The sequence below is a fragment of the Lepisosteus platostomus genome, chromosome 5 (assembly GCF_059453375.1).
Source record: "Lepisosteus platostomus isolate fLepPlt1 chromosome 5, fLepPlt1.hap1, whole genome shotgun sequence".
Lineage (NCBI taxonomy): Eukaryota > Metazoa > Chordata > Actinopteri > Semionotiformes > Lepisosteidae > Lepisosteus > Lepisosteus platostomus.
In genome coordinates this window covers 55,181,353-55,202,040 of record NC_142615.1, presented here as the reverse complement: position 1 = coordinate 55,202,040, position 20,688 = coordinate 55,181,353, and the positions used below count along the sequence as shown (strand labels likewise).

Genomic DNA, 20,688 nt, shown 5'->3' with positions numbered 1-20,688 from the left:
CTGAGCTCTGTGGAAAACGATCTCAATACAATTCTGAAAAACGCGACTCTCCGAACGCCAGCCGAACAAGTCTCCACAGCCGAAGCGCTGTGTCTCTTTTCAGCTGGCGATAAACCTTTCCTCGATCCTTTGCGGACTTGTTAAACTGTTCCTGATCAGAATAAAAAACGCTCACGCTAATACACAAGCACCCGTGTCTCGCCAAAGCTGACAAATAAACAGACGGACAAGCCGCACTGCACGTGTGAACAGGGGAATGAGCGAGCGAGCGGGGATAGGGCGCCTCCTGCGCTTAAAAGCTTACAGCACCTGGTATTCCCAGGCGGTCTCCCATCCAAGTACTAACCAGGCCCATCCCTGTTTAGCTTCCGAGATCAAACGAGATCAGGCGTGCTCAAGGGGGTGTGGCCGTAAGCGTGAGCAAGGCTCGCTGGCACCCTTCTTATTGAGAGGACAGCTCCGTCACCTCTTTTTCGACGCTGCTTTTTTTCCCTTGCGTTTTTCTCTTCTTCCCACGTTCTCTCTCTTAACTGCCTTCGTCCCCGCTCTATTTCACTTCAGCCTTTCACTTTTGCTTCCTTCCAATGAAGACGGAGCTGCGGGAGAAAGGGCGCTATAGAGGATCGCTGTGGAGAGCTGCTGCTGTGCTTTGACATCTGAGCTCTGTGGAAAACGATCTCAATACAATTCTGAAAAACGCGACTCTCCGAACGCCAGCCGAACAAGTCTCCACAGCCGAAGCGCTGTGTCTCTTTTCAGCTGGCGATAAACCTTTCCTCGATCCTTTGCGGACTTGTAAAACTGTTCCTGATCAGAATAAAAAACGCTCACGCTAATACACAAGCACCCGTGTCTCGCCAAAGCTGACAAATAAACAGACGGACAAGCCGCACTGCACGTGTGAACAGGGGAATGAGCGAGCGAGCGGGGATAGGGCGCCTCCTGCGCTTAAAAGCTTACAGCACCTGGTATTCCCAGGCGGTCTCCCATCCAAGTACTAACCAGGCCCATCCCTGTTTAGCTTCCGAGATCAGACGAGATCAGGCGTGCTCAAGGGGGTGTGGCCGTAAGCAAAAGCAAGGCTCGCTGGCACCCTTCTTATTGAGAGGACAGCTCCGTCACCTCTTTTACGACGCTGCTTTTTTTCCCTTGCGTTTTTCTCTTCTTCCCACGTTCTCTCTCTTCACTGCCTTCGTCCCCGCTCTATTTCACTTCAGCCTTTCACTCTTGCTTCCTTCCAATGAGGACGGAGCTGCGGGAGAAAGGGCGCTATAGAGGATCGCTGTGGAGAGCTGCTGCTGTGCTTTGACATCTGAGCTCTGTGGAAAACGATCTCAATACAATTCTGAAAATCGCGACTCTCCGAACGCCAGCCGAACAAGTCTCCACAGCCGAAGCGCTGTGTCTCTTTTCAGCTGGCGATAAACCTTTCCTCGATCCTTTGCGGACTTGTAAAACTGTTCCTGATCAGAATAAAAAACGCTCACGCTAATACACAAGCACCCGTGTCTCGCCAAAGCTGACAAATAAACAGACGGACAAGCCGCACTGCACGTGTGAACAGGGGAATGAGCGAGCGAGCGGGGATAGGGCGCCTCCTGCGCTTAAAAGCTTACAGCACCTGGTATTCCCAGGCGGTCTCCCATCCAAGTACTAACCAGGCCCATCCCTGTTTAGCTTCCGAGATCAAACGAGATCAGGCGTGCTCAAGGGGGTGTGGCCGTAAGCGTGAGCAAGGCTCGCTGGCACCCTTCTTATTGAGAGGACAGCTCCGTCACCTCTTTTACGACGCTGCTTTTTTTCCCTTGCGTTTTTCTCTTCTTCCCACGTTCTCTCTCTTCACTGCCTTCGTCCCCGCTCTATTTCACTTCAGCCTTTCACTCTTGCTTCCTTCCAATGAGGACGGAGCTGCGGGAGAAAGGGCGCTATAGAGGATCGCTGTGGAGAGCTGCTGCTGTGCTTTGACATCTGAGCTCTGTGGAAAACGATCTCAATACAATTCTGAAAAACGCGACTCTCCGAACGCCAGCCGAACAAGTCTCCACAGCCGAAGCGCTGTGTCTCTTTTCAGCTGGCGATAAACCTTTCCTCGATCCTTTGCGGACTTGTTAAACTGTTCCTGATCAGAATAAAAAACGCTCACGCTAATACACAAGCACCCGTGTCTCGCCAAAGCTGACAAATAAACAGACGGACAAGCCGCACTGCACGTGTGAACAGGGGAATGAGCGAGCGAGCGGGGATAGGGCGCCTCCTGCGCTTAAAAGCTTACAGCACCTGGTATTCCCAGGCGGTCTCCCATCCAAGTACTAACCAGGCCCATCCCTGTTTAGCTTCCGAGATCAAACGAGATCAGGCGTGCTCAAGGGGGTGTGGCCGTAAGCGTGAGCAAGGCTCGCTGGCACCCTTCTTATTGAGAGGACAGCTCCGTCACCTCTTTTTCGACGCTGCTTTTTTTCCCTTGCGTTTTTCTCTTCTTCCCACGTTCTCTCTCTTCACTGCCTTCGTCCCCGCTCTATTTCACTTCAGCCTTTCACTTTTGCTTCCTTCCAATGAAGACGGAGCTGCGGGAGAAAGGGCGCTATAGAGGATCGCTGTGGAGAGCTGCTGCTGTGCTTTGACATCTGAGCTCTGTGGAAAACGATCTCAATACAATTCTGAAAAACGCGACTCTCCGAACGCCAGCCGAACAAGTCTCCACAGCCGAAGCGCTGTGTCTCTTTTCAGCTGGCGATAAACCTTTCCTCGATCCTTTGCGGACTTGTAAAACTGTTCCTGATCAGAATAAAAAACGCTCACGCTAATACACAAGCACCCGTGTCTCGCCAAAGCTGACAAATAAACAGACGGACAAGCCGCACTGCACGTGTGAACAGGGGAATGAGCGAGCGAGCGGGGATAGGGCGCCTCCTGCGCTTAAAAGCTTACAGCACCTGGTATTCCCAGGCGGTCTCCCATCCAAGTACTAACCAGGCCCATCCCTGTTTAGCTTCCGAGATCAAACGAGATCAGGCGTGCTCAAGGGGGTGTGGCCGTAAGCGCGAGTAAGGCTCGCTGGCACCCTTCTTATTGAGAGGACAGCTCCGTCACCTCTTTTACGACGCTGCTTTTTTTCCCTTGCGTTTTTCTCTTCTTCCCACGTTCTCTCTCTTCACTGCCTTCGTCCCCGCTCTATTTCACTTCAGCCTTTCACTCTTGCTTCCTTCCAATGAGGACGGAGCTGCGGGAAAAAGGGCGCTATAGAGGATCGCTGTGGAGAGCTGCTGCTGTGCTTTGACATCTGAGCTCTGTGGAAAACGATCTCAATACAATTCTGAAAAACGCGACTCTCCGAACGCCAGCCGAACAAGTCTCCACAGCCGAAGCGCTGTGTCTCTTTTCAGCTGGCGATAAACCTTTCCTCGATCCTTTGCGGACTTGTTAAACTGTTCCTGATCAGAATAAAAAACGCTCACGCTAATACACAAGCACCCGTGTCTCGCCAAAGCTGACAAATAAACAGACGGACAAGCCGCACTGCACGTGTGAACAGGGGAATGAGCGAGCGAGCGGGGATAGGGCGCCTCCTGCGCTTAAAAGCTTACAGCACCTGGTATTCCCAGGCGGTCTCCCATCCAAGTACTAACCAGGCCCATCCCTGTTTAGCTTCCGAGATCAGACGAGATCAGGCGTGCTCAAGGGAGTGTGGCCATAAGCGAGAGCAAGGTTCGCTGGCACCCTTCTTATTGAGAGGACAGCTCCGTCACCTCTTTTTCGACGCTGCTTTTTTTCCCTTGCGTTTTTCTCTTCTTCCCACGTTCTCTCTCTTCACTGCCTTCGTCCCTGCTCTATTTCACTTCAGCCTTTCACTCTTGCTTCCTTCCAATGAGGACGGAGCTGCGGGAAAAAGGGCGCTATAGAGGATCGCTGTGGAGAGCTGCTGCTGTGCTTTGACATCTGAGCTCTGTGGAAAACGATCTCAATACAATTCTGAAAAACGCGACTCTCCGAACGCCAGCCGAACAAGTCTCCACAGCCGAAGCGCTGTGTCTCTTTTCAGCTGGCGATAAACCTTTCCTCGATCCTTTGCGGACTTGTAAAACTGTTCCTGATCAGAATAAAAAACGCTCACGCTAATACACAAGCACCCGTGTCTCACCAAAGCTGACAAATAAACAGACGGACAAGCCGCACTGCTCGTGTGAACAGGGGAATGAGCGAGCGAGCGGGGATAGGGCGCCTCCTTTGCTTAAAAGCTCACAGCACCTGGTATTCCCAGGCGGTCTCCCAGGCGGTCTCCCATCCAAGTACTAACCAGGCCCATCCCTGTTTAGCTTCCGAGATCAGGCGTGCTCAAGGGGGTGTGGCCGTAAGCGAGAGCAAGGCTCGCTGGCACCCTTCTTATTGAGAGGACAGCTCCGTCACCTCTTTTACGACGCTGCTTTTTTTCCCTTGCGTTTTTCTCTTCTTCCCACGTTCTCTCTCTTCACTGCCTTCGTCCCCGCTCTATTTCACTTCAGCCTTTCACTCTTGCTTCCTTCCAATGAGGACGGAGCTGCGGGAGAAAGGGCGCTATAGAGGATCGCTGTGGAGAGCTGCTGCTGTGCTTTGAAATCTGAGCTCTGTGGAAAACGATCTCAATACAATTCTGAAAAACGCGACTCTCCGAACGCCAGCCGAACAAGTCTCCACAGCCGAAGCACTGTGTCTCTTTTCAGCTGGCGATAAACCTTTCCTCGATCCTTTGCGGACTTGTAAAACTGTTCCTGATCAGAATAAAAAACGCTCACGCTAATACACAAGCACCCGTGTCTCACCAAAGCTGACAAATAAACAGACGGACAAGCCGCACTGCTCGTGTGAACAGGGGAATGAGCGAGCGAGCGGGGATAGGGCGCCTCCTTTGCTTAAAAGCTCACAGCACCTGGTATTCCCAGGCGGTCTCCCATCCAAGTACTAACCAGGCCCATCCCTGTTTAGCTTCCGAGATCAGGCGTGCTCAAGGGGGTGTGGCCGTAAGCGAGAGCAAGGCTTGCTGGCACCCTTCTTATTGAGAGGACAGCTCCGTCACCTCTTTTACGACGCTGCTTTTTTTCCCTTGCGTTTTTCTCTTCTTCCCACGTTCTCTCTCTTCACTGCCTTCGTCCCCGCTCTATTTCACTTCAGCCTTTCACTCTTGCTTCCTTCCAATGAGGACGGAGCTGCGGGAGAAAGGGCGCTATAGAGGATCGCTGTGGAGAGCTGCTGCTGTGCTTTGAAATCTGAGCTCTGTGGAAAACGATCTCAATACAATTCTGAAAAACGCGACTCTCCGAACGCCAGCCGAACAAGTCTCCACAGCCGAAGCACTGTGTCTCTTTTCAGCTGGCGATAAACCTTTCCTCGATCCTTTGCGGACTTGTAAAACTGTTCCTGATCAGAATAAAAAACGCTCACGCTAATACACAAGCACCCGTGTCTCGCCAAAGCTGACAAATAAACAGACGGACAAGCCGCACTCCACGTGTGAACAGGGGAATGAGCGAGCGAGCGGGGATAGGGCGCCTCCTGCGCTTAAAAGCTTACAGCACCTGGTATTCCCAGGCGGTCTCCCATCCAAGTACTAACCAGGCCCATCCCTGTTTAGCTTCCGAGATCAGACGAGATCAGGCGTGCTCAAGTGGGTGTGGCCGTAAGCGAAAGCCAGGCTCGCTGGCACCCTACTTATTGAGAGGACAGCTCCGTCACCTCTTTTACGACGCTGCTTTTTTTCCCTTGCGTTTTTCTCTTCTTCCCACGTTCTCTCTCTTCACTGCCTTCGTCCCCGCTCTATTTCACTTCAGCCTTTCACTCTTGCTTCCTTCCAATGAGGACGGAGCTGCGGGAGAAAGGGCGCTATAGAGGATCGCTGTGGAGAGCTGCTGCTGTGCTTTGACATCTGAGCTCTGTGGAAAACGATCTCAATACAATTCTGAAAAACGCGACTCTCCGAACGCCAGCCGAACAAGTCTCCACAGCCGAAGCGCTGTGTCTCTTTTCAGCTGGCGATAAACCTTTCCTCGATCCTTTGCGGACTTGTAAAACTGTTCCTGATCAGAATAAAAAACGCTCACGCTAATACACAAGCACCCGTGTCTCGCCAAAGCTGATAAATAAACAGACGGACAAGCCGCACTGCACGTGTGAACAGGGGAATGAGCGAGCGAGCAGGGATAGGGCGCCTCCTGCGCTTAAAAGCTTACAGCACCTGGTATTCCCAGGCGGTCTCCCATCCAAGTACTAACCATGCCCATCCCTGTTTAGCTTCCGAGATCAAATGAGATCAGGCGTGCTCAAGGGGGTGTGGCCGTAAGCGAGAGCAAGGCTCGCTGGCACCCTTCTTATTGAGAGGACAGCTCCGTCACCTCTTTTACGACGCTGCTTTTTTTCCCTTGCGTTTTTCTCTTCTTCCCACGTTCTCTCTCTTCACTGCCTTCGTCCCCGCTCTATTTCACTTCAGCCTTTCACTTTTGCTTCCTTCCAATGAGGACGGAGCTGCGGGAGAAAGGGCGCTATAGAGGATCGCTGTGGAGAGCTGCTGCTGTGCTTTGACATCTGAGCTCTGTGGAAAACGATCTCAATACAATTCTGAAAAACGCGACTCTCCGAACGCCAGCCGAACAAGTCTCCACAGCCGAAGCGCTGTGTCTCTTTTCAGCTGGCGATAAACCTTTCCTCGATCCTTTGCGGACTTGTAAAACTGTTCCTGATCAGAATAAAAAACGCTCACGCTAATACACAAGCACCCGTGTCTCGCCAAAGCTGACAAATAAACAGACGGACAAGCCGCACTGCACGTGTGAACAGGGGAATGAGCGAGCGAGCGGGGATAGGGCGCCTCCTGCGCTTAAAAGCTTACAGCACCTGGTATTCCCAGGCGGTCTCCCATCCAAGTACTAACCAGGCCCATCCCTGTTTAGCTTCCGAGATCAGACGAGATCAGGCGTGCTCAAGGGGGTGTGGCCATAAGCGAGAGCAAGGCTCGCTGGCACCCTTCTTATTGAGAGGACAGCTCCGTCACCTCTTTTACGACCCTGCTTTTTTTCCCTTGCGTTTTTCTCTTCTTCCCACGTTCTCTCTCTTCACTGCCTTCGTCCCCGCTCTATTTCACTTCAGCCTTTCACTCTTGCTTCCTTCCAATGAGGACGGAGCTGCGGGAGAAAGGGCGCTATAGAGGATCGCTGTGGAGAGCTGCTGCTGTGCTTTGACATCTGAGCTCTGTGGAAAACGATCTCAATACAATTCTGAAAAACGCGACTCTCCGAACGCCAGCCGAACAAGTCTCCACAGCCGAAGCGCTGTGTCTCTTTTCAGCTGGCGATAAACCTTTCCTCGATCCTTTGCGGACTTGTAAAACTGTTCCTGATCAGAATAAAAAACGCTCACGCTAATACACAAGCACCCGTGTCTCGCCAAAGCTGACAAATAAACAGACGGACAAGCCGCACTGCACGTGTGAACAGGGGAATGAGCGAGCGAGCGGGGATAGGGCGCCTCCTGCGCTTAAAAGCTTACAGCACCTGGTATTCCCAGGCGGTCTCCCATCCAAGTACTAACCAGGCCCATCCCTGTTTAGCTTCCGAGATCAGACGAGATCAGGCGTGCTCAAGGGGGTGTGGCCGTAAGCGAGAGCAAGGCTCGCTGGCACCCTTCTTATTGAGAGGACAGCTCCGTCACCTCTTTTACGACGCTGCTTTTTTCCCTTGCGTTTTTCTCTTCTTTCCACGTTCTCTCTCTTCACTGCCTTCGTCCCCGCTCTATTTCACTTCAGCCTTTCACTCTTGCTTCCTTGCAATGAGGACGGAGCTGCGGGAGAAAGGGCGCTATAGAGGATCGCTGTGGAGAGCTGCTGCTGTGCTTTGACATCTGAGCTCTGTGGAAAACGATCTCAATACAATTCTGAAAAACGCGACTCTCCGAACGCCAGCCGAACAAGTCTCCACAGCCGAAGCGCTGTGTCTCTTTTCAGCTGGCGATAAACCTTTCCTCGATCCTTTGCGGACTTGTTAAAACTGTTCCTGATCAGAATAAAAAACGCTCACGCTAATACACAAGCACCCGTGTCTCGCCAAAGCTGACAAATAAACAGACGGACAAGCCGCACTGCACGTGTGAACAGGGGAATGAGCGAGCGAGCGGGGATAGGGCGCCTCCTGCGCTTAAAAGCTTACAGCACCTGGTATTCCCAGGCGGTCTCCCATCCAAGTACTAACCAGGCCCATCCCTGTTTAGCTTCCGAGATCAGACGAGATCAGGCGTGCTCAAGGGGGTGTGGCCATAAGCGAGAGCAAGGCTCGCTGGCACCCTTCTTATTGAGAGGACAGCTCCGTCACCTCTTTTACGACGCTGCTTTTTTTCCCTTGCGTTTTTCTCTTCTTCCCACGTTCTCTCTCTTCACTGCCTTCGTCCCCGCTCTATTTCACTTCAGCCTTTCACTCTTGCTTCCTTCCAATGAGGACGGAGCTGCGGGAGAAAGGGCGCTATAGAGGATCGCTGTGGAGAGCTGCTGCTGTGCTTTAACATCTGAGCTCTGTGGAAAACGATCTCAATACAATTCTGAAAAACGCGACTCTCCGAACGCTAGCCGAACAAGTCTCCACAGCCGAAGCGCTGTGTCTCTTTTCAGCTGGCGATAAACCTTTCCTCGATTCTTTGCGGACTTGTTAAACTGTTCCTGATCAGAATAAAAAACGCTCACGCTAATACACAAGCACCCGTGTCTCGCCAAAGCTGACAAATAAACAGATGGACAAGCCGCACTGCACGTGTGAACAGGGGAATGAGCGAGCGAGCGGGGATAGGGCGCCTCCTGCGCTTAAAAGCTTACAGCACCTGGTATTCCCAGGCGGTCTCCCATCCAAGTACTAACCAGGCCCATCCCTGTTTAGCTTCCGAGATCAGACGAGATCAGGCGTGCTCAAGGGGGTGTGGCCATAAGTGAGAGCAAGGATCGCTGGCACCCTTCTTATTGAGAGGACAGCTCCGTCACCTCTTTTACGACGCTGCTTATTTTCCCTTGCGTTTTTCTCTTCTTCCCACGTTCTCTCTCTTCACTGCCTTCGTCCCCGCTCTATTTCACTTCAGCCTTTCACTCTTGCTTCCTTCCAATGAGGACGGAGCTGCGGGAGAAAGGGCGCTATAGAGGATCGCTGTGGAGAGCTGCTGCTGTGCTTTGACATCTGAGCTCTGTGGAAAACGATCTCAATACAATTCTGAAAAACGCGACTCTCCAAACGCCAGCCGAACAAGTCTCCACAGCCGAAGCGCTGTGTCTCTTTTCAGCTGGCGATAAACCTTTCCTCGATCCTTTGCGGACTTGTAAAACTGTTCCTGATCAGAATAAAAAACGCTCACGCTAATACACAAGCACCCGTGTCTCGCCAAAGCTGACAAATAAACAGACGGACAAGCCGCACTGCACGTGTGAACAGGGGAATGAGCGAGCGAGCGGGGATAGGGCGCCTCCTGCGCTTAAAAGCTTACAGCACCTGGTATTCCCAGGCGGTCTCCCATCCAAGTACTAACCAGGCCCATCCCTGTTTAGCATCCGAGATCAGACGAGATCAGGCGTGCTCAAGGGGGTGTGGCCGAAAGCGAGAGCAAGGCTCGCTGGCACCCTTCTTATTGAGAGGACAGCTCCGTCACCTCTTTTACGACGCTGCTCTATTTCCCTTGCGTTTTTCTCTTCTTTGCACGTTCTCTCTCTTCACTGCCTTCGTCCCCGCTCTATTTCACTTCAGCCTTTCACTCTTGCTTCCTTCCAATGAGGACGGAGCTGCGGGAGAAAGGGCGCTATAGAGGATCGCTGTGGAGAGCTGCTGCTGTGCTTTGACATCTGAGCTCTGTGGAAAACGATCTCAATACAATTCTGAAAAACGCGACTCTCCGAACGCCAGCCGAACAAGTCTCTACAGCCGAAGCGCTGTGTCTCTTTTCAGCTGGCGATAAACCTTTCCTCAATCCTTTGCGGACTTGTTAAACTGTTCCTGATCAGTATAAAAAACGCTCACGCTAATACACAAGCACCCGTGTCTCGCCAAAGCTGACAAATAAACAGACGGACAAGCCGCACTGCACGTATGAACAGGGGAATGAGCGAGCGAGCGGGGATAGGGCGCCTCCTGCGCTTAAAAGCTTACAGCACCTGGTATTCCCAGGCGGTCCCCCATCCAAGTACTAACCAAGCCCATCCCTGTTTAGCTTCCGAGATCAGACGAGATCAGGCGTGCTCAAGGGGGTGTGGCCATAAGCGAGAGCAAGGCTCGCTGGCACCCTTCTTATTGAGAGGACAGCTCCGTCACCTCTTTTACGACGCTGCATTTTTTCCCTTGCGTTTTTCTCTTCTTCCCACGTTCTCTCTCTTCACTGCCTTCGTCCCCGCTCTATTTCACTTCAGCCTTTCACTCTTGCTTCCTTCCAATGAGGACGGAGCTGCGGGAGAAAGGGCGCTATAGAGGATCGCTGTGGAGAGCTGCTGCTGTGCTTTGACATCTGAGCTCTGTGGAAAACGATCTCAATACAATTCTGAAAAACGCGACTCTCCGAACGCCAGCCGAACAAGTCTCCACAGCCGAAGCGCTGTGTCTCTTTTCAGCTGGCGATAAACCTTTCCTCGATCCTTTGCGGACTTGTTAAACTGTTCATGATCAGAATAAAAAACGCTCACGCTAATACACAAGCACCCGTGTCTTGCCAAAGCTGACAAATAAACAGACGGACAAGCCGCACTGCACGTGTGAACAGGGGAATGAGCGAGCGAGCGGGGATAGGGCGCCTCCTGCGCTTAAAAGCTTACAGCACCTGGTATTCCCAGGTGGTCTCCCCTCCACGTACTAACCAGGCCCATCCCTGTTTAGCTTCCGAGATCAGACGAGACCAGGCGTGCTCAAGGGGGTGTGGCCGTAAGCGAGAGCAAGGCTCGCTGGCACCCTTCTTATTGAGAGGACAGCTCCGTCACCTCTTTTACGACGCTGCTTTTTTCCCTTGCGTTTTTCTCTTCTTCCCACGTTCTCTCTCTTCACTGCCTTCGTCCCCGCTCTATTTCACTTCAGCCTTTCACTCTTGCTTCCTTCCAATGAGGACGGAGCTGCGGGAGAAAGGGCGCTATAGAGGATCGCTGTGGAGAGCTGCTGCTGTGCTTTGACATCTGAGCTCTGTGGAAAACGATCTCAATACAATTCTGAAAAACGCGACTCTCCGAACGCCAGCCGAACAAGTCTCCACAGCCGAAGCGCTGTGTCTCTTTTCAGCTGGCGATAAACCTTTCCTCGATCCTTTGCGGACTTGTTAAACTGTTCATGATCAGAATAAAAAACGCTCACGCTAATACACAAGCACCCGTGTCTTGCCAAAGCTGACAAATAAACAGACGGACAAGCCGCACTGCACGTGTGAACAGGGGAATGAGCGAGCGAGCGGGGATAGGGCGCCTCCTGCGCTTAAAAGCTTACAGCACCTGGTATTCCCAGGTGGTCTCCCCTCCACGTACTAACCAGGCCCATCCCTGTTTAGCTTCCGAGATCAGACGAGATCAGGCGTGCTCAAGGGGGTGTGGCTGTAAGCGAGAGCAAGGCTCGCTGGCACCCTTCTTATTGAGAGGACAGCTCCGTCACCTCTTTTACGACGCTGCTCTTTTTCCCTTGCGTTTTTCTCTTCTTCCCACGTTCTCTCTCTTCACTGCCTTCGTCCCCGCTCTATTTCACTTCAGCCTTTCACTCTTGCTTCCTTCCAATGAGGACGGAGCTGCGGGAGAAAGGGCGCTATAGAGGATCGCTGTGGAGAGCTGCTGCTGTGCTTTGACATCTGAGCTCTGTGGAAAACGATCTCAATACAATTCTGAAAAACGCGACTCTCCGAACGCCAGCCGAACAAGTCTCCACAGCCGAAGCGCTGTGTCTCTTTTCAGCTGGCGATAAACCTTTCCTCGATCCTTTGCGGACTTGTAAAACTGTTCCTGATCAGAATAAAAAACGCTCACGCTAATACACAAGCACCCGTGTCTCGCCAAAGCTGACAAATAAAGAGACGGACAAGCAGCACTGCACGTGTGAACAGGGGAATGAGCGAGCGAGCGGGGATAGGGCGCCTCCTGCGTTTAAAAGCTTACAGCACCTGGTATTCCCAGGCGGTCTCCCATCCAAGTACTAACCAGGTCCATCCCTGTTTAGCTTCCGAGATCAGACGAGATCAGGCGTGCTCAAGGGGGTGTGGCCGTAAGCGAGAGCAAGGCTCGCTGGCACCCTTCTTATTGAGAGGACAGCTCCGTCACCTCTTTTACGACGCTGCTTTTTTTCCCTTGCGTTTTTCTCTTCTTCCCACGTTCTCTCTCTTCACTGCCTTCGTCCCCGCTCTATTTCACTTCAGCCTTTCACTCTTGCTTCCTTCCAATGAGGACGGAGCTGCGGGAGAAAGGGCGCTATAGAGGATCGCTGTGGAGAGCTGCTGCTGTGCTTTGACATCTGAGCTCTGTGGAAAACGATCTCAATACAATTCTGAAAAACGCGACTCTCCGAACGCCAGCCGAACAAGTCTCCACAGCCGAAGCGCTGTGTCTCTTTTCAGCTGGCGATAAACCTTTCCTCGATTCTTTGCGGACTTGTAAAACTGTTCCTGATCAGAATAAAAACGCTCACGCTAATACACAAGCACCCGTGTCTCGCCAAAGCTGACAAATAAACAGACGGACAAGCCGCACTGCACGTGTGAACAGGGGAATGAGCGAGCGAGCGGGGATAGGGCGCCTCCTGCGCTTAAAAGCTTACAGCACCTGGTATTCCCAGGCGGTCTCCCATCCAAGTACTAACCAGGCCCATCCCTGTTTAGCTTCCGAGATCAGACGAGATCAGGCGTGCTCAAGGGGGTGTGGCCGTAAGCGAGAGCAAGGCTCGCTGGCACCCTTCTTATTGAGAGGACAGCTCCGTCACCTCTTTTACGACGCTGCTCTTTTTCCCTTGCGTTTTTCTCTTCTTCCCACGTTCTCTCTCTTCACTGCCATCGTCCCCGCTCTATTTCACTTCAGCCTTTCACTCTTGCTTCCTTCCAATGAGGACGGAGCTGCGGGAGAAAGGGCGCTATAGAGGATCGCTGTGGAGAGCTGCTGCTGTGCTTTGACATCTGAGCTCTGTGGAAAACGATCTCAATACAATTCTGAAAAACGCGACTCTCCGAACGCCAGCCGAACAAGTCTCCACAGCCGAAGCGCTGTGTCTCTTTTCAGCTGGCGATAAACCTTTCCTCGATCCTTTGCTGACTTGTAAAACTGTTCCTGATCAGAATAAAAAAAGCTCACGCTAATACACAAGCACCCGTGTCTCGCCAAAGCTGACAAATAAACAGACGGACAAGCCGCACTGCACGTGTGAACAGGGGAATGAGCGAGCGAGAGGGGATAGGGCGCCTCCTGCGCTTAAAAGCTTACAGCACCTGGTATTCCCAGGCGGTCTCCCATCCAAGTACTAACCAGGCCCATCTCTGTTTAGCTTCCGAAATCAGACGAGATCAGGAGTGCTCAAGGGTGTGTGGCCGTAAGCGAGAGCAAGGCTCGCTGGCACCCTTCTTATTGAGAAGACAGCTCCGTCACCTCTTTTACGACGCTGCTTTTTTCCCTTGCGTTTTTCTCTTCTTCCCACGTTCTCTCTCTTCACTGCCTTCGTCCCCGCTCTATTTCACTTCAGCCTTTCACTCTTGCTTCCTTCCAATGAGGACGGAGCTGCGGGAGAAAGGGCGCTATAGAGGATCGCTGTGGAGAGCTGCTGCTGTGCTTTGACATCTGAGCTCTGTGGAAAACGATCTCAATACAATTCTGAAAAACGCGACTCTCCGAACGCCAGCCGAACAAGTCTCCACAGCCGAAGCGCTGTGTCTCTTTTCAGCTGGCGATAAACCTTTCCTCGATCATTTGCGGACTTGTTAAACTGTTCCTGATCAGAATAAAAAACGCTCACGCTAATACACAAGCACCCGTGTCTCGCCAAAGCTGACAAATAAACAGACGGACAAGCCGCACTGCACGTGTGAACAGGGGAATGAGCCAGCGAGCGGGGATAGGGCGCCTCCTGCGCTTAAAAGCTTACAGCACCTGGTACTCCCAGGCGGTCTCCCATCCAAGTACTTACCAGGCCCATCCCTGTTTAGCTTCCAAAATCAGACGAGATCAGGCGTGCTCAAGGGGGTGTGGCCGTAAGCGAGAGCAAGGCTCGCTGGCACCCTTCTTATTGAGAGGACAGCTCCGTCACCTCTTTTACGACGCTGCTCTTTTTCCCTTGCGTTTTTCTCTTCTTCCCACGTTCTCTCTCTTCACTGCCTTCGTCCCCGCTCTATTTCACTTCAGCCTTTCACTCTTGCTTCCTTCCAATGAGGACGGAGCTGCGGGAGAAAGGGCGCTATAGAGCATCGCTGTGGAGAGCTGCTGCTGTGCTTTGACATCTGAGCTCTGTTGAAAACGATCTCAATACAATTCTGAAAAACGCGACTCTCCGAACGCCAGCCGAACAAGTCTCCCCAGCCGAAGCGCTGTGTCTCTTTTCAGCTGGCGATAAACCTTTCCTCGATCCTTTGCGGACTTGTTAAACTGTTCATGATCAGAATAAAAAACGCTCACGCTAATACACAAGCACCCGTGTCTCGCCAAAGCTGACAAATAAACAGACGGACAAGCCGCACTGCACGTGTGAACATGGGAATGAGCGAGCGAGCGGGGATAGGGCGCCTCCTGTGCTTAAAAGCTTACAGCACCTGGTATTCCCAGGCGGTCTCCCATCCAAGTACTAACCAGGCCCATCCCTGTTTAGCTTCCGAGATCAGACGAGATCAGGCGTGCTCAAGGGGGTGTGGCCGTAAGCGAGAGCAAGGCTCGCTGGCACCCTTCTTATTGAGAGGACAGCTCCGTCACCTCTTTTACGACGCTGCTTTTTTTCCCTTGCGTTTTTCTCTTCTTCCCACGTTCTCTCTCTTCACTGCCTTCGTCCCCGCTCTATTTCACTTCAGCCTTTCACTCTTGCTTCCTTCCAATGAGGACGGAGCTGCGGGAGAAAGGGCGCTATAGAGGATCGCTGTGGAGAGCTGCTGCTGTGCTTTGACATCTGAGCTCTGTGGAAAACGATCTCAATACAATTCTGAAAAACGCGACTCCCCGAACGCCAGCCAAACAAGTCTTTAAGTGGAAATCTAATAAGTAAATTGATTCTTAAAATGTAGAGAGCTTTGCAAAGAAATATATTGGGGCTTTTAGATAATATATTTCAAGGATGTAATTGCTGTGCTACAGTACGTGCAGAATTTTAGAAAACAGTGCGTCAACAAAGTACACTGTTTAGGTTACTTTAGAAGACAATGTACCAAAACAATATATGCTGTCTGGGTCGTTAGAATTAGCTGAAAGTAACTGATAAGCTTTGAATAACATATCTAGTGCTTCTTCTTTCGCTTTTTGATGTAATCTGTTTTCTCTTAGGGAAAGTGGAAGTTTTAGAATGGACAAAGCGCTGAGCTTTTTTACAGCGCAACGTCTTATGAAAACCCTGTACTGCTTGTAACAAATTGAGTCTCTGGTTGCTCCCAATATTGAAATAAAGACCTTACTCAGGTGAGAACTCTCTCTTGTGGCTTCCTTGATAGTTATATTTCCATGACACCGGTTTTAATGTCTGTAGATTGTATCTTATTTTTATTTTTTGTTTTGTTTCATGTTCATATTATGTGTTTTCACCCAGTTGACTCCAGTTAATAACAGTTCACCCAGTTAATAGCCACTTTTTATTCGCGAAAAACGGGTGATCTTTCTATCTCGTGATCAGCTTAGTATCTTTCTGTAAGTTTTTTTCTTCTTAATTAAACGTTTAAAATACATGAATTTCATAAAGACAACACACGTTTCGAACAGAAAAAAATCATATTCTGTTCTCTTCCTGGTATGTATAACAGATCAGCAGGTCTTATTTTCCCAATTGCTTTTTTCCACTGTATTTATCATAATGGCTAGCCAATGTCCTCTCTTAGCTAGGTTATGTTACTTGTGGATGTGCTTCTGCATTGCGTAGAAGCATATGTATCCATAGAAAGTGTATTATACTACTATTTGAGCTACAGTACATAAAAATAATTATATCGTTATTAATTTCTTTAGGTACGTGATTCCATATTATATTCCCTATTAATCAAATTCTAAAAGTATGCTTTTGTTTACTCCGATAACGAGCACATTCACAGAAAATGTGAATATCTTATGACTTTTCACAAAGTATATAAAGTTAAGATGGTCAGAAGGAGCATGTAAAAACGTTTCCGAAACCTGGTAAAATCTTACTACATGTAAGACTTTGATGCTTAAAATGTTTAGGAAGAAAGTGGAATACTGGTGTGTATTTTTTCTTTAAACTACCAATACCAGCCATATACAGTTTACACTATATGTTTATGTTCCTAAATTAATATAGTTTATGGTGGTGTATCGTGGTTGTAGAGGTTTGATGGGTTTACTGAGACAATTATTAATTGTAGCAGTAATCACGAGGTTGTTCTTTGTGGCTTTTAGAAAATCAATCGTCAGAACAACTAACAACGCACACACACGGGTTCAATACACGAGATACATTTATTCATATAAATTGTGCACCAAACATATACTAGTCTGCCTGGATACGAGCGGCAGACCTTACTGTGAGGGTTATCAATATACAAGGTATATAATCTCGAAGAGATGCCAACACAAAGAGATACACAACAGAGAATATATGTCAATATATATCGTTCGGTTACCAAATCGCTAATCAGTGTTATTACCCACTGTTACTCTAAACTCGGAAGTAAATACATTACTCATGAATTAAATTGATAACAACTTGTGTTGAGGTACAATTGAATTCTCGAGACACAATGTAGAACATGGGGTTTACTTATCCACTGTGTATGGATTTGGAATCTCCCGGCACGAACACCAAGTCACTCTTTTGCCTGGGAAGAAGCTGGTTCGTTCCTGGTCCAGCGCTGCTTCTGAATAAGCTATTCAGGTTGTCGATGAGGGTCCAACTGTAGGCTGCCGTTGATCAAGCGGATCATTCACGTTGGTAGAATTCTGAGTACGTATGGGATCCTCGGCCTCGCGCTTAGAACAAAGTCCAAGTCCCTTTGCAGACAACAGCAGTTGTCACGTGATTGTCTCTGAGGATGCGCGAAAATGGCCAAGGAGAGCCCCGATCTGAGCTTGCGCTCCCTTTTTGACCAAGACATAGATGTGTGCTGATTGGTTGAGAGTTTGGCGGGCATTAGAGACCCACGTGGTATTACCACGCCCTGCCAGTCCCTGATTGGTTGGTCAAGGTGAGATATGAGTCACTTACTCTTGACACTTAGGAATGCAGTCCAGATGTCCATTCGGCACTCCCTAGACAGATAGGCACCAATGGATGACCATTGATCATGATAGCCAGGCTAAGCTAAGTGCATCCCCATCTGGGAGCTGTCCATTATCAAAAGAAAACATCTTAAATCAACCTGCATGAATACTTTCTCTGTGGCTGCACCACAAAGATGGAGGGTGAGATGGGGCCTCATTTAGGACAGAATACCACCGCCTAATTCTGTCTTATTAACAAGCATTGCCGCTACAACGGCATCTCTCCTGTCAAACTTCCTCCTGACATGTTTGACAGGATCTGGGCCGTGGTGAACAGTGGGAAAGACGCCCTGTGGAGAGTGAGGAACATGGGGCTGTTCAAAGGCATCGAGGTCCCAGTCAAGGCAGCAGGTAGCCTGGCCCTGTTCATCACCCGAGAGAACTATTACCTCAGAGATCTGTGGAGAGAAGGGAGGGAGGAAGCAGAAAATCTGTGGGAAATTGAGAGCATAGGTCAATATCTCAAGAAACTGTGAAAAACATTATCATGTTTAAGTAAAGAATGTGATTTGCACCAGAAAAAAATAAATTGTTGCTATATAACTGGTACCGTGTCAAAATGTAATGAGATGGGATTATATATACTGTTTTAAGTATGTATATTAATGTAAAGCTTTCTAATTTGTGATGTCCTGTATTTTTTTGTGAAAAGAAAATAAAGTTCTTAAAAAATCGATTCACCCAGGGCGAGGCTCGGCCATTGCACTCCGGCTGTGCTGACCCCTGCGAATTCCCCAAATGTGGGAATCTCGACTGCATAATTTCTGGTAGTGGGGGACTGCGTTCGCGCTCTCTCCTGATGTGCTTGGTCAAATATCAGATACGGGAGAGTTAGGACACCATGAGCTGCGATAGGATCCCAGTTCGAAAGGAGTCGATGCCACTGCTGGTTCCCGGTTTCTTTTAGTTAGAGGTCCGGAGAAGCATTTCAAGCTGGTTACACTACTCCTTCCATTCATTCCCTTTTCAAAGTCAGTCGTTTTGCTGTTGTCTGCATTATTTAGGCTGATTATCGAGGTTAGCCTTTATTTGGTCATGGGGGCCTCGGTACTGTATGCTAATTCTCAAGACAGTTTCACCCGTTTTCTGATTGCTAGGTTCTGTACCAGTGCAGACATGTCAAACAGTGAATAGCTGTACCTCTATTGTATCCGTGCTCAATGAATGAAATCAGTATTAAATGAATATATGTATAGTTATACGAAAAACAAGTGGTTTATTGACTCATCTTCATTTGCAGATTTAGAGGCAGCTTCGATATTCGGGGGAGGCATAAAACATGGTGCTGATCTTTGGAAAGCAGGAGGCAAAACTGACACGTTCTCATACAAGGAGCTGAAACCAGGCCACCTGGGTGAAGATCAGGTATCGTAACCGCTAGACCATATGGGAGCATACAGCCATGTTGTGCGTGCGTCATGTAAGCAAACTGTAATTGCTGCCTTCATGACCTGCTTGATGGAGAAAACACACAAGAGAGTTGGCACTCAGAGTGTCGAAGGGTTGATGTATACTAGGGCTCAGTTGAAATGCAGCGTCAGGACTTTTCCGACTAGTGTCACACAAAGAGAGTACATCCTTTCCTACTGGCTGTGTATGTCTCGGTAACTCGCTGTGATCGTATAGTGCTCAGAATTTGTGTTGTGGCCGCAACAACCCCGGTTCGAATCCACATACTGGCAGAATAGGAGGAGTACTGCCTGACTGGATCGTTGATGAACGACAGAGGCCACTCCGACCTCTTCTTGGTTTTCTTCAATGACTTACTAAGGATCTTCTTCACATTCCCCCATGCAGGGGAAGCCAGTTACACCAAAGCAAACGCAGGAAAGTGCATTTCAAGCAGAGACCAGGAGGGACTTGTTTACACCGAGAGTGGTCGGAGAATGGAACAATGCGCCCAGCCCTGTTGCTGGAGCCGATTCTTGATGAGATCTTGGGCTCACTAAGAGGCCCCCGCTGGATGCTAATCTTTCTGTTGTTCTTGCAGGTCCTGCGCTGCTTTTGAGCCGACAGAGCTCGTCCTGGTCTGTCGGCACAGCCCAATTGCAAATGATCGGCTCCACGTACAGAAGGAACGTGCGTTTGGTACAAGAGTGCATGAAGGCACCGGAAACACATTGGGAACAAATGACCGGTCGTTCAAGACCTCTGTGAAGTACAGGAGCGTGCAAAACGAGGCTGCTTCCACCCGGTCTCAAACCGGGGACCTTTCGCGTGTTAGGCGAACGTGATAGCCGCTACACTATGGAAACCTGCAGGGACCGCTGCTGGTGTCTTGCTTGCATTTCGGGCTGAGAAAGGGACGCGTCACTTTAGGCAGGGTGCGCTGGAGAGAGGAACAAAGGGCGCGATGAAACAAAATACCAAAACCCGGGATCAAACCAGGGACCTTTAGATCTTCAGTCTAACGCTCTCCCAACTGAGCTATTTTGGCGGTGCGCAGAGCCCACAGCCACCTGCTCCAGCCTTCCTGTGTTGCGGCATGAGCGCACCAAGAGTAGCGGGAGAGTGTTGCAGGAACGTCACTCTGAAGGAAAGCCACCCAGGTGCGCCCTCTGAGCTCTGTCCAGCGCATCTTCCTCGCATGGACTCCTGCCTGCGAAGGGCAGGAAACAATTAGCAAGAACAGAACGACACCCCATGGGTGTCTCATGACCACACCTTAGGTTGTGACACGTGCAGGTGTGAGGGGTTGCCGGGCTACTTTGGAGCAGAGCTTGGGCGGAGGGGGGGCGGGAAAGCAGACAAAGAGGTGACACCTCAAGGTCTGCACGATCACAGCTCTCCGCTGCCCCAGGCTTCCGCTCGATAAGCTACTGGACACACCCGCCCCTCCTCACACAGACCGTGGAAAAGCCCCCGAGTGTGAGGGCTCTCTCTTCCTCCCAGGAGCTCTTGGACACGACGCACAGACAGGGAGCGGGGAGCCGCCGCCTGCAAACACGGCTCCAGGCAGGAATCCACTCCGCAGGAACCGCAGAGCAGAGGAGATGGGGGCAGCTTAGCTCCTGTGCAGAGACCTGAGCTGTTGTTGCTGCGGACGCTGTCTTTTCTGCACTCGGGGTAGGAGTGAATGTTGAGTTGCCCTTAGAAATGAAGCAGAGCACTTCAACGGCACGGTTGTGTGTGTGTGTGTGCGCCCTGGTGATTCTGGGAGACAGATCGAACCTGGGCTGTGGTTTAAATGCTATTGGTTTGTGAACAGAATACCCTTATCCCAGTGCATTGTGCCACATTAAATAAACGCACGAGAAAAAGAGATTCAGAACGCAAAGCTGTGTCAGTGTTCTGTGTAA

The 20,688-nt window shown here is 50.3% G+C and overlaps 12 non-coding genes and 11 pseudogenes across 12 annotated transcripts; 1 reads left to right on the top strand and 22 right to left on the bottom strand.

Moving 5' to 3' along the window:
* Window positions 1-297: 297 nt before the first annotated feature.
* LOC148669614 (5S ribosomal RNA) lies at window positions 298-416 on the bottom strand. The gene has a single exon (XR_015938116.1). It is a non-coding gene; the product is annotated as a 5S ribosomal RNA (ribosomal RNA).
* Window positions 417-953: 537 nt separating this feature from the next.
* On the bottom strand, window positions 954-1,072 carry LOC148669613 (5S ribosomal RNA). The gene has a single exon (XR_015937727.1). It is a non-coding gene; the product is annotated as a 5S ribosomal RNA (ribosomal RNA).
* Window positions 1,073-1,609: 537 nt separating this feature from the next.
* LOC148669612 (5S ribosomal RNA) lies at window positions 1,610-1,728 on the bottom strand. Its single transcript, XR_015938115.1, has one exon. It is a non-coding gene; the product is annotated as a 5S ribosomal RNA (ribosomal RNA).
* A 537-nt stretch (window positions 1,729-2,265) lies between these two features.
* Window positions 2,266-2,384, bottom strand: LOC148669611 (5S ribosomal RNA). The gene has a single exon (XR_015938112.1). It is a non-coding gene; the product is annotated as a 5S ribosomal RNA (ribosomal RNA).
* A 537-nt stretch (window positions 2,385-2,921) lies between these two features.
* On the bottom strand, window positions 2,922-3,040 carry LOC148669610 (5S ribosomal RNA). Its single transcript, XR_015938111.1, has one exon. It is a non-coding gene; the product is annotated as a 5S ribosomal RNA (ribosomal RNA).
* Window positions 3,041-3,577: 537 nt separating this feature from the next.
* On the bottom strand, window positions 3,578-3,696 carry LOC148669609 (5S ribosomal RNA; annotated as a pseudogene).
* Window positions 3,697-4,891: 1,195 nt separating this feature from the next.
* LOC148669608 (5S ribosomal RNA) lies at window positions 4,892-5,000 on the bottom strand (annotated as a pseudogene).
* Window positions 5,001-5,537: 537 nt separating this feature from the next.
* On the bottom strand, window positions 5,538-5,656 carry LOC148669607 (5S ribosomal RNA; annotated as a pseudogene).
* Window positions 5,657-6,193: 537 nt separating this feature from the next.
* Window positions 6,194-6,312, bottom strand: LOC148669606 (5S ribosomal RNA; annotated as a pseudogene).
* Window positions 6,313-6,849: 537 nt separating this feature from the next.
* On the bottom strand, window positions 6,850-6,968 carry LOC148669605 (5S ribosomal RNA). The gene has a single exon (XR_015938284.1). It is a non-coding gene; the product is annotated as a 5S ribosomal RNA (ribosomal RNA).
* A 537-nt stretch (window positions 6,969-7,505) lies between these two features.
* Window positions 7,506-7,624, bottom strand: LOC148669604 (5S ribosomal RNA). The gene has a single exon (XR_015937726.1). It is a non-coding gene; the product is annotated as a 5S ribosomal RNA (ribosomal RNA).
* A 537-nt stretch (window positions 7,625-8,161) lies between these two features.
* Window positions 8,162-8,280, bottom strand: LOC148669603 (5S ribosomal RNA). Its single transcript, XR_015938283.1, has one exon. It is a non-coding gene; the product is annotated as a 5S ribosomal RNA (ribosomal RNA).
* A 537-nt stretch (window positions 8,281-8,817) lies between these two features.
* Window positions 8,818-8,936, bottom strand: LOC148669602 (5S ribosomal RNA; annotated as a pseudogene).
* Window positions 8,937-9,473: 537 nt separating this feature from the next.
* Window positions 9,474-9,592, bottom strand: LOC148669601 (5S ribosomal RNA; annotated as a pseudogene).
* A 537-nt stretch (window positions 9,593-10,129) lies between these two features.
* On the bottom strand, window positions 10,130-10,248 carry LOC148669600 (5S ribosomal RNA; annotated as a pseudogene).
* A 537-nt stretch (window positions 10,249-10,785) lies between these two features.
* LOC148669599 (5S ribosomal RNA) lies at window positions 10,786-10,904 on the bottom strand (annotated as a pseudogene).
* A 536-nt stretch (window positions 10,905-11,440) lies between these two features.
* On the bottom strand, window positions 11,441-11,559 carry LOC148669598 (5S ribosomal RNA; annotated as a pseudogene).
* A 537-nt stretch (window positions 11,560-12,096) lies between these two features.
* LOC148669597 (5S ribosomal RNA) lies at window positions 12,097-12,215 on the bottom strand. The gene has a single exon (XR_015938514.1). It is a non-coding gene; the product is annotated as a 5S ribosomal RNA (ribosomal RNA).
* Window positions 12,216-12,751: 536 nt separating this feature from the next.
* Window positions 12,752-12,870, bottom strand: LOC148669596 (5S ribosomal RNA). The gene has a single exon (XR_015937725.1). It is a non-coding gene; the product is annotated as a 5S ribosomal RNA (ribosomal RNA).
* A 537-nt stretch (window positions 12,871-13,407) lies between these two features.
* LOC148669595 (5S ribosomal RNA) lies at window positions 13,408-13,526 on the bottom strand (annotated as a pseudogene).
* Window positions 13,527-14,062: 536 nt separating this feature from the next.
* Window positions 14,063-14,181, bottom strand: LOC148669594 (5S ribosomal RNA; annotated as a pseudogene).
* Window positions 14,182-14,718: 537 nt separating this feature from the next.
* Window positions 14,719-14,837, bottom strand: LOC148669593 (5S ribosomal RNA). Its single transcript, XR_015937724.1, has one exon. It is a non-coding gene; the product is annotated as a 5S ribosomal RNA (ribosomal RNA).
* A 3,186-nt stretch (window positions 14,838-18,023) lies between these two features.
* LOC148669592 (U1 spliceosomal RNA) lies at window positions 18,024-18,188 on the top strand. Its single transcript, XR_015938046.1, has one exon. It is a non-coding gene; the product is annotated as a U1 spliceosomal RNA (small nuclear RNA).
* Window positions 18,189-20,688: the final 2,500 nt, after the last annotated feature.